This window comes from Anser cygnoides, chromosome 17 (assembly GCF_040182565.1).
Source record: "Anser cygnoides isolate HZ-2024a breed goose chromosome 17, Taihu_goose_T2T_genome, whole genome shotgun sequence".
Classification (NCBI taxonomy): domain Eukaryota; kingdom Metazoa; phylum Chordata; class Aves; order Anseriformes; family Anatidae; genus Anser; species Anser cygnoides.
Genome location: NC_089889.1, coordinates 14467524 through 14479077, shown reverse-complemented (window position 1 = coordinate 14479077; position 11554 = coordinate 14467524).

Sequence of the window (11554 nt, the reverse complement as noted above, 5' to 3'; positions counted from 1 at the left end):
GAAGGGTTCTGCGGACCGAATCCACAAGTCCCTCTCTCTCTGGAAGAGGCCAAAACATTTCAGAAAGTATGCCTGGGAGGAGGAACGGGTAGCTACTGGGCATGCACATAATTCCCAATTTGGCCAAAATTCAGGTAGCTACCCCAGACGGGTACGCTGCTTTTATCCAGAACTGCCGCAGGGAGGCGAAACGTTTTCCTAAGTACAATCTGGCAGAGGCAAAGTATGCTACCGGGCATGTACCAACCTCCAAATTAGCCCAAATTCTCTGTTACCTAGCCCAGGGGAATCCAAGTTTAGGATCCCCAAAGAAAAAATCTCTGTTGGAGGTATACAAAAATTTTGCAGAAGCATGCCAAGGTGAGAAGGCAAGGGTAGCTACCAGGAATACAGTCATGCATAAACTTGGCCAAACTTGTGGTGTCCCTACCCTGAAGGGCTTTGCAGCTGGTCCCCAGAGCTAAATGTGTCTCAGGCAGAATCCCATACATTTTGAGAACCTCTTGTGGAGGAAGCGATGGTTGCTAGCAGGCATGCAGCTACGTCCAAAGTAGGGCCAAAGTTGAGAGAGACGTAACGTGGAGGGGTCTTCAGCTGGTATTGACAAGCAGTTGTGTATTTGGAGCTAGCCCAGAAGTTTTGGAAAACAAGATGAGGGAAGGGAAGTGAAGGTACCCAGGCAGGTACCTCCGTCGGAAATTGGGCAAAGTTGTCAGGTACCTAGCCTGAAGCGATCTGAGGGCAGGATCCCAAAGTAAATCTGTATGTGGAGGTAGCCACAAGGTTTTGGCAAACCAGATGAGGCAGAGGCAAGAGAAGCTTCTTGGCATGCACCTCCATCGAAAATTGGCCCAAGTTCTTGGGTACCTAGCCTGAAGGGTTCTGCGGACCGAATCCACAAGTCCCTCTCTCTCTGGAAGAGGCCAAAACATTTCAGAAAGTATGCCTGGGAGGAGGAACGGGTAGCTACTGGGCATGCACATAATTCCCAATTTGGCCAAAATTCCGGTAGCTACCCCTGACGGGTACGCTGCTTTTGTCCAGAACAGCCGCATGGAGGTGAAACGTTTTCCTAAGTACAATCTGGCGGAGGCAAAGTATGCTACCGGGCATGTACCAACCTCCAAAGTAGCCCAAATTCTCTGTTACCTAGCCCAGGGGAATCCGAGTTTAGGATCCCCAAAGAAAAAATCTCTGTTGGAGGAAGCCAAATCTTTTTTCTAGAAGCATGCCGAGGTGAGAAGGGAAGGGTAGCTACCAGGCATACAGTTATGCATAAACTTGGCCAAACTTGTGGTGTCCCTACCCTGAAGGGCTTTGCAGCTGGTACCCTGAGCTAAATGTGTCTCAGGCAGAATCCCATACATTTTGAGAACCTTTTCTCAGGAGGAAACAGAGGTAGCTAGCAGGCATGCAGCTACGTCCAAAGTAGGGCCAAAGTTGAGAGAGACGTAACGTGGAGGGGTCTTCAGCTGGTATTGACAAGCAGTTGTGTATTTGGAGCTAGCCCAGAAGTTTTGGAAAACAAGATGAGGGAAGGGAAGTGAAGGTACCCAGGCAGGTACCTCCGTCGGAAATTGGGCAAAGTTGTCAGGTACCTAGCCTGAAGCGATCTGAGGGCAGGATCCCAAAGTAAATCTGTATGTGGAGGTAGCCACAAGGTTTTGGCAAACCAGATCTGCCAGCTGTGTGGCATCCAGGGCAGCATTGATAGCACAGGAAGTTTGTATGTGGTCTTGGAGACTAGCTACGTGTGTCTTTATGCTGTCTGGGAGGCTACAGCTAAGGGGCAGTTAACCTTGCCAGATCAATCAGGGCTAGCTTTGTGGATGTCCGTGAGATCCTTCTCCTGCATCGCTTGTATGCAGGCTGGTTTTTGAACAGATGCAGCCAAATGGGAGAACCCTGAGGTCTTCATGACAAGGGATTGTCCTCTTTCTTGTGGGTCTATTCCACTGACCCGATAGGCAGGTAAAATGAATCTATGCCTCTAACCCAATAGGCAGTTAATATGTTTATTTAACGTATAAATGCTATTGCAGGTATTCCTCACCAAAGTGAAGGTGAAGGTGCAGAGCTTACCAAGGAGGTGTCCCTGTCTTGGTGGAGAAGGAGCACAGAACATCGACTGCCTCTTGTAGGTTTTCAATTTTTCTTCTCCCCCCCAACTCCCCAGCTCTCCCTTTTTTCCTCACTCTAGGGTTTTGCTGTCATTAACTTTTTTACCACTACCTCCTAACACTTTTATATCCTAAGCTTATCTGTCCCACCCTGGGATGACAATGAGCATATTTTGGGCAAAAAGTTGCGTATTATAGTCTTCTGTGTTTAGCATGTACTTCCTTAATCTCATTATCTCCTTAAGAGTTAACTTTAATGTTTATTTTATAAGGAGTGAAGAAAAAGGTTTCACTTTGGGCACGGCAGACTTCAAGATTCTGTTCTGATGCCCAAAGAGGGTTTGTCACAGCCTGGGTATGCTGCTTTTGTTCAGAACTAAGGCATGTAGGCCCAACTTTTCCAGTGTGCTCCAGGCACCTGTCAGGACCCCCTGGGGCAGGACAGCCCAGCCGTGAGCTTGAGAGAGCTGGGCCATGGACGTCCTGGCTGCGGAGCTTCTCAGGGGCACAGGTATGGTGGAACCAAAAGAGAGTGTTCAGCTCCAGGGGAAAGAGAGAGAAGTCCACCCTGTGGCACTTGGGGACTCCTGGACTCGCACATGCAGCACCTCGCTCAGGACCAAGCATGGGGACGCAGCTCCTTGGGAAGCCAAGGACAGGGACCGTGACCACATGGCAGCCCTGTGCTGTGAGGGGCAGTGCATATTGTGACCCAGAGTGGTGCTAGGCAACCGCCATGTCCCAGTGCAGGGCTGACAGGCACAGCCTCAGTCACCCCCAAGGCAGAGCTGGCCCCAGCCCAGACGTGCGGCTCCCAACAGGGTCCTGGGGCACCAGTGCAGGTGGGCTCGAGCTGGATGGTCTTTAAGGTCCCTTCCAACCCCAGGCATTGTAGGATTCTATGAGGGAGGCAGTGCACAGGGAAAATGGGGTGGGGTGCTGATGTCTGAAAAAAGCAAAGAAACAACAAAACTAAGAGGAGGATTCAAAGTAACAAAAGTGGTAGGATTGAAGGAAAGACCAAAGAAAGAAAAGGTCGTAATGCAAAGAAACACCCAAAGAAAACAAAAGGAAACAAACACTGTCTATTCCATTGTTGCAGGGTTGGGAACGTACACCGATGGACAAAAATGAACTAGAGCAACAGCCTTGGAGGAGTTTGAGGCAGCAAGCCGAGGTTTCAGCTGTGTTCGGAGAATGCCAAAAGGAAAGGCTCAAAGAGATGCTTGGAAAGAGCCTTAAGGGTCAAACAGGACCAGACCTCAACAAATGGAGAAAAAAGTGGGGAACCTCCGTGCAATTTGAGGTAATCCGTGAGAGCTACAGGACATGCAGACACAGGCAGGTAACAAATACCAGACAGGTAAACTGCTTTTCCAGAACTAACGCAGGTAAGGCAAAATTTTCACTAAGTACAATGTGGTGGAGGCAAAGTATGCTACCGGGCATGTACCAACGTCCAAAATAGCCAAAATTCTGTTACCTAGCCCAGGGGAATCCGAGTTTAGGATCCCCAAAGAAAAAATCTCTGTTGGAGGAAGCCAAATCTATTTTCTAGAAGCATGCCAAGGTGAGAAGGCAAGGGTAGCTACCAGGCATACACTTCCCTGTAAACTTGGCCAAACCTGTGGTGTCCCTACCCTGAAGGGCTTTGCAGCTGGTCCCCAGAGCTAAATGTGTCTCAGGCTGAATCTCGAACATTTGCAGAAGCTTCCCTGCAGGAGGCAATGGTAGCTAGCAGGCATGCAGCTACGTCCAAAGTAGGGCCATAGTTGAGAGAGACGTAACGTGGAGGGGTCTTCAGCTGGTATTGACAAGCAGTTGTTTATTTGGAGCAAGCCCAGAAGTTTTGGAAAACAAGATGAGGGAAGGGAAGTGAAGGTAACCAGGCGGGTACCTCGGTCGGAAATTGGGCAAAGTTCTCAGGTACCTAGCCTGAAGGGTTCTGTGGACCGAATTCACAAGTCCCTCTCTCTCTGGAAGAGGCCAAAACATTTCAGAAAGTATGCCTGGGAGGAGGAACGGGTAGCTACTGGGCATGCACATAATTCCCAATTTGGCCAAAATTCAGGTAGCTACCCCAGACGGGTACGCTGCTTTTGTCCAGAACTGCCGCAGGGAGGCGAAACGTTTTCCTAAGTACAATCTGGCAGAGGCAAAGTATGCTACCGGGCATGTACCAACCTCCAAAGTAGCCCAAATTCTCTGTTACCTAGCCCAGGGGAATCCGAGTTTAGGATCCCCAAAGAAAAAATCTCTGTTGGAGAAAGCCAAATCTTTTGCAGAAGCATGCCGAGGTGAGAAGGCAAGGGTAGCTACGAGGCATACAGTTATGCATAAAGTTGGCCAAACTTGTGGTGTCCCTACCCTGAAGGGCTTTGCAGCTGGTACCCAGAGGTAAATGTCTCCCAGGAATAATCCCAAACATTTTGAGAAGCTTTTGTGGAGGAAGCGATGGTTGCTAGGAGGCATGCAGCTACGTCCAAAGTAGGACCAAAGTTGAGAGAGACCTAACGTGGAGGGGTCTTCAGCTGGTATTGACAAGCATTTGTGTATTTGGAGCTAGCCCAGAAGTTTTGGAAAACAAGATGAGGGAAGGGAAGTGAAGGTACCCAGGCAGGTACTTCCGTCGGAAATTGGGCAAAGTTGTCAGGTACCTAGCCTGAAGCGATCTGAGGGCAGGATCCCAAAGTAAATCTGTATGTGGAGGTAGCCACAAGGTTTTGGCAAACCAGATCAGGCAGAGGCAAGTGAAGCCTCTTGGCATGCACCTCCGTCGAAAATTGGCCCAAGTTCTCTGGTACCTAGCCTGAAGGGTTCTGCGGTGAGAATCCACAAGTCCCTCTCTCTCTGGAAGAGGCCAAAACATTTCAGAAAGTATGCCTGGGAGGAGGAACGGGTAGCTACTGGGCATGCAGATAATTCCCAATTTGGCCAAAATTCCGGTAGCTACCCCTGACGGGTACGCTGCTTTTGTCCAGAACTGCCGCAGGGAGGCGAAACGTTTTCCTAAGTACAATGTGGCGGAGGCAAAGTATTCTACTGGGCATGTACCAACCTCCAAAGTAGCCCAAATTCTCTGTTACCTAGCCCAGGGGATTATCCGAGTTTAGGATCCCCAAAGAAAAAATCTCTGTTGGAGGAAGCCAAATCTTTTTTCTAGAAGCATGCCGAGGTGAGAAGGCAAGGGTAGCTACCAGGCATACAGTTATGCATAAAGTTGGCCAAACTTGTGGTGTCCCTACCCTGAAGGGCTTTGCAGCTGGTCCCCAGAGCTAAATGTGTCTCAGGCAGAATCGCATACATTTTGAGAAACTTTTGTGGAGGAAGCAGAGGTAGCTAGCAGGCATGCAGCTACGTCCAAAGTAGGGCCAAAGTTGAGAGAGACGTAACGTGGAGGGGTCTTCAGCTGGTATTGACAAGCAGTTGTGTATTTGGAGCTAGCCCAGAAGTTTTGGAAAACAAGATGAGGGAAGGGAAGTGAAGGTACCCAGGCAGGTACCTCCGTCGGAAATTGGGCAAAGTTGTCAGGTACCTAGCCTGAAGCGATCTGAGGGCAGGATCCCAAAGTAAATCTGTATGTGGAGGTAGCCACAAAGTTTTGGCAACCAAGATAAGCGGGAGGCTAGAGAAGCCTTTTCGGATGCATCTCCATCCCAAATTGGGCAAAGTTCTTGGGTACCTAGCCTGAAGGGTTCTGCGGACCGAATCCACAAGTCCCTCTCTCTCTGGAAGAGGCCAAATCATTTCAGGAAGTATGCCTGGGAGGTGGAACGGGTAGCTACTGGGCATGCACATAATTCCCAATTTGGCCAAAATTCCGGTAGCTACCCCAGATGGGTACGCTGCTTTTGTCCAGAACTGCCGCAGGGAGGCGAAACGTTTTCCTAAGTACAATGTGGCGGAGGCAAAGTATTCTACTGGGCATGTACCAACCTCCAAAGTAGCCCAAATTCTCTGTTACCTAGCCCAGGGGATTATCCGAGTTTAGGATCCCCAAAGAAAAAATCTCTGTTGGAGGAAGCCAAATCTTTTTTCTAGAAGCATGCCGAGGTGAGAAGGCAAGGGTAGCTACCAGGCATACAGTTATGCATAAAGTTGGCCAAACTTGTGGTGTCCCTACCCTGAAGGGCTTTGCAGCTGGTCCCCAGAGCTAAATGTGTCTCAGGCAGAATCGCATACATTTTGAGAAACTTTTGTGGAGGAAGCAGAGGTAGCTAGCAGGCATGCAGCTACGTCCAAAGTAGGGCCAAAGTTGAGAGAGACGTAACGTGGAGGGGTCTTCAGCTGGTATTGACAAGCAGTTGTGTATTTGGAGCTAGCCCAGAAGTTTTGGAAAACAAGATGAGGGAAGGGAAGTGAAGGTACCCAGGCAGGTATCTCCGTCGGAAATTGGGCAAAGTTGTCAGGTACCTAGCCTGAAGCGATCTGAGGGCAGGATCCCAAAGTAAATCTGTATGTGGAGGTAGCCACAAGGTTTTGGCAAACCAGATCAGGCAGAGGCAAGAGAAGCCTCTTGGGATGCACCTCCATCGAAAATTGGCCCAAGTTCTCGGGTACCTAGCCTGAAGGGTTCTGCGGAACGAATCCACAAGTCCCTCTCTCTCTGGAAGAGGCCCAAAACATTTCAGAAGGTATGCCTGGGAGGAGGAACGGGTAGCTACTGGGCATGCGCATAATTCCCAATTTGGCCAAAATTCCTGTAGCTACCCTAGACGGGTACGGTACTTTTATCAAGAACTGCTGCAGGGAGACGAAACTTTTTCAAAAGTACAATGTGGCGGAGGCAAAGGTAGCTAGCGGGCATGTACCAACGTCCAAACTAGCCCAAATTCTCTGTTACCTAGCCCAGGGGAATCCGAGTTTAGGATCCCCAAAGAAAAAATCTCTGTTGGAGGAAGCCAAATCTTTTTTCTAGAAGCATGCCGAGGTGAGAAGGCAAGGGTAGCTACCAGGCATACAGTTATGCATAAAGTTGGCCAAACTTGTGGTGTCCCTACCCTGAAGGGCTTTGCAGCTGGTACCCAGAGCTAAATGTGTCTCAGGCAGAATCCCATACATTTTGAGAAGCTTTTGTGGAGGAAGCGATGGTTGCTAGCAGGCATGCAGCTACGTCCAAAGTAGGGCCAAAGTTGAGAGAGACGTAACGTGGAGGGGTCTTCAGCTGGTATTGACAAGCAGTTGTTTATTTGGAGCTAGCCCAGAAGTTTTGGAAAACAAGATGAGCGAAGGGAAGTGAAGGTACCCAGGCAGGTACCTGCGTCGGAAATTGGGCAAAGTTGTCAGGTACCTAGCCTGAAGCGATCTGAGGGCAGGATCCCAAAGTAAATCTGTATGTGGAGGTAGCCACAAAGTTTTGGCAACCAAGATAAGCGGGAGGCTAGAGAAGCCTTTTCGGATGCATCTCCATCCCAAATTGGGCAAAGTTCTTGGGTACCTAGCCTGAAGGGTTCTGCGGACCGAATCCACAAGTCCCTCTCTCTCTGGAAGAGGCCAAATCATTTCAGGAAGTATGCCTGGGAGGTGGAACGGGTAGCTACTGGGCATGCAGATAATTCCCAATTTGGCCAAAATTCCGGTAGGTACCCCAGATGGGTACGCTGCTTTTGTCCAGAACTGCCGCAGGGAGGCGAAACGTTTTCCTAAGTACAATGTGGCGGAGGCAAAGTATTCTACTGGGCATGTACCAACCTCCAAAGTAGCCCAAATTCTCTGTTACCTAGCCCAGGGGATTATCCGAGTTTAGGATCCCCAAAGAAAAAATCTCTGTTGGAGGAAGCCAAATCTTTTTTCTAGAAGCATGCCGAGGTGAGAAGGCAAGGGTAGCTACCAGGCATACAGTTATGCATAAAGTTGGCCAAACTTGTGGTGTCCCTACCCTGAAGGGCTTTGCAGCTGGTCCCCAGAGCTAAATGTGTCTCAGGCAGAATCGCATACATTTTGAGAAACTTTTGTGGAGGAAGCAGAGGTAGCTAGCAGGCATGCAGCTACGTCCAAAGTAGGGCCAAAGTTGAGAGAGACGTAACGTGGAGGGGTCTTCATCTGGTATTGACAAGCAGTTGTGTATTTGGAGCTAGCCCAGAAGTTTTGGAAAACAAGATGAGGGAAGGGAAGTGAAGGTACCCAGGCAGGTATCTCCGTCGGAAATTGGGCAAAGTTGTCAGGTACCTAGCCTGAAGCGATCTGAGGGCAGGATCCCAAAGTAAATCTGTATGTGGAGGTAGCCACAAGGTTTTGGCAAACCAGATCTGCCAGCTGTGTGGCATCCAGGGCAGCATTGATAGCACAGGCAGTTTGTATGTGGTCTTGGAGACTAGCTACGTGTGTCTTTATGCTGTCTGGGAGGCTACAGCTAAGGGGCAGTTAACCTTGCCAGATCAATCAGGGCTAGCTTTGGGGATGTCCGTGAGATCCTTCTCCTGCATCGCTTGTATGCAGGCTGGTTTTTGAACAGATGCAGCCAAATGGGAGAACCCTGAGGTCTTCATGAGAAGGGATTGTCCTCTTTCTTGTGGGTCTATTCCACTGACCCGATAGGCAGCTAAAATGAATCTATGCCCCTAACCCAATAGGCAGTTAATATGTTTATTTAACGTATAAATGCTATCGCAGGTATTCCTCACCAAAGTGAAGGTGAAGGTGCAGAGCTTACCAAGGAGGTGTCCCTGTCTTGGTGGAGAAGGAGCACAGAACATCGACTGCCTCTTGTAGGTTTTCAATTTTTCTTCTCCCCCCCAACTCCCCAGCTCTCCCTTTTTTCCTCACTCTAGGGTTTTGCTGTCATTAACTTCTTTACCACTACCTCCTAACACTTTTATATCCTAAGCTTATCTGTCCCACCCTGGGATGACAATGAGCATATTTTGGGCAAAAAGTTGCGAATTATAGTCTTCTATGTTTAGCATGTACTTCCTTAATCTCATTATCTCCTTAAGAGTTAACTTTAATGTTTATTTTATAAGGAGTAAAGAAAAAGGTTTCACTTTGGGCACCGCAGACTTCAAGATTCTGTTCTGATGCCCAAAGAGGGTTTGTCACAGCCTGGGTATGCTGCTTTTGTTCAGAACTAAGGCATGTAGGCCCAACTTTTCCAGTGTGCTCCAGGCACCTGTCAGGACCCCCTGGGGCAGGACAGCCCAGCCGTGAGCTTGAGAGAGCTGGGCCATGGACGTCCTGGCTGCGGAGCTTCTCAGGGGCACAGGTATGGTGGAACCAAAAGAGAGTGTTCAGCTCCAGGGGAAAGAGAGAGAAGTCCGCCCTGTGGCACTTGGGGACTCCTGGACTCGCACATGCAGCACCTCGCTCAGGACCAAGCATGGGGACGCAGCTCCTTGGGAAGCCAAGGACAGGGACCGTGACCACACGGCAGCCCTGTGCTGTGAGGGGCAGTGCATATTGTGACCCAGAGTGGTGCTAGGCAACCGCCATGTCCCAGTGCAGGGCTGACAGGCACAGCCTCAGTCACCCCCAAGGCAGAGCTGGCCCCAGCCCAGACGTGCGGCTCCCAACAGGGTCCTGGGGCACCAGTGCAGGTGGGCTCGAGCTGGATGGTCTTTAAGGTCCCTTCCAACCCCAGGCATTGTAGGATTCTATGAGGGAGGCAGTGCACAGGGAAAATGGGGTGGGGTGCTGATGTCTGAAAAAAGCAAAGAAACAACAAAACTAAGTGGAGGATTCAAACTAACAAAAGTGGTAGGATTGAAGGAAAGACCAAAGAAAGAAAAGATCGTAATGCAAAGAAACACCCAAAGAAAACAAAAGGAAACAAACACTGTCTATTCCATTGTTGCAGGGTTGGGAACGTACACCGATGGACAAAAATGAACTAGAGCAACAGCCTTGGAGGAGTTTGAGGCAGCAAGCCGAGGTTTCAGCTGTGTTCAGAGAATGCCAAAAGGAAAGGCTCAAAGAGATGCTTGGAAAGAGCCTTAAGGGTCAAACAGGACCAGACCTCAACAAATGGAGAAAAAAGTGGGGAACCTCCGTGCAATTTGAGGTAATCCGTGAGAGCTACAGGACATGCAGACACAGGCAGGTAACAAATACCAGACAGGTAAGCTGCTTTTCCAGAAGTAATGCAGGTAAGGCAAAATTTTCCCTAAGTACAATGTGGTGGAGGCAAAGGTAGCTAGCGGGCATGTACCAACGTCCAAATTAGCCAGAATTCTCTGTTACCTAGCCTAGAGGGATCCGGGTTTAGGATCCTCAAAGACAAAATCTCTGTTGGAGGAAGCCAAATCTTTTTTCTAGAAGCATGCCGAGGTGAGAAGGCAAGGGTAGCTACCAGGCATAGACTTCCCTGTAAACTTGGCCAACCTTGTGGTGTCCCTACCCTGAAGGGCTTTGCAGCTGGTCCCCAGAGCTAAATGTGTCTCAGGCAGAATCCCGTACATTTTGAGAAGCTTTTGTGGAGGAAGCGATGGTTGCTAGCAGGCATGCAGCTACGTCCAAAGTAGGGCCAAAGTTGAGAGAGACGTAACGTGGAGGGGTCTTCAGCTGGTATTGACAAGCAGTTGTGTATTTGGAGCTAGCCCAAAAGTTTTGGAAAAGGAGGGAAGGGAAGTGAAGGTACCCAGGCAGGTACCTCGGTCCCAAATTGGGCAAAGTTGTCAGGTACCTAGCCTGAAGCGATCTGAGGGCAGGATCGCAAGGTAAATCTGTATGTGGAGGTAGGCACAAGGTTTTGGCAAACCAGATCAGGCAGAGGGAAGAGAAGCCTCTTGGCATGCACCTCCATCGCAAATTGGCCCAAGTTCTCAGGTACCTAGCCTGAAGGGTTCTGCGGACCGAATCCACAAGTCCCTCTCTCTCTGGAAGAGGCCAAAACATTTCAGAAAGTATGCCTGGGAGGAGGAACGGGTAGCTACTGGGCATGCACATAATTCCCAATTTGGCCAAAATTCAGGTAGCTACCCCAGACGGGTACGCTGCTTTTATCCAGAACTGCCGCAGGGAGGCAAAACTTTTTCAAAAGTACAGTCTGGCAGAGGCAAAGTATGCTACCGGGCATGTACCAACCTCCAAAGTAGCCCAAATTCTCTGTTACCTAGCCCAGGGGAATCCGAGTTTAGGATCCCCAAAGAAAAAATCTCTGTTGGAGGAAGCCAAATCTTTTTTCTAGAAGCATGCCGAGGTGAGAAGGCAAGGGTAGCTACCAGGCATACAGTTATGCATAAACTTGGCCAAACTTGTGGTGTCCCTACCCTGAAGGGCTTTGCAGCTGGTACCCTGAGCTAAATGTGTCTCAGGCAGAATCCCATACATTTTGAGAACCTTTTCTCAGGAGGAAGCAGAGGTAGCTAGCAGGCATGCAGCTACGTCCAAAGTAGGGCCAAAGTTGAGAGAGACGTAACGTGGAGGGGTCTTCAGCTGGTATTGACAAGCAGTTGTGTATTTGGAGCTAGCCCAGAAGTTTTGGAAAACAAGATGAGGGA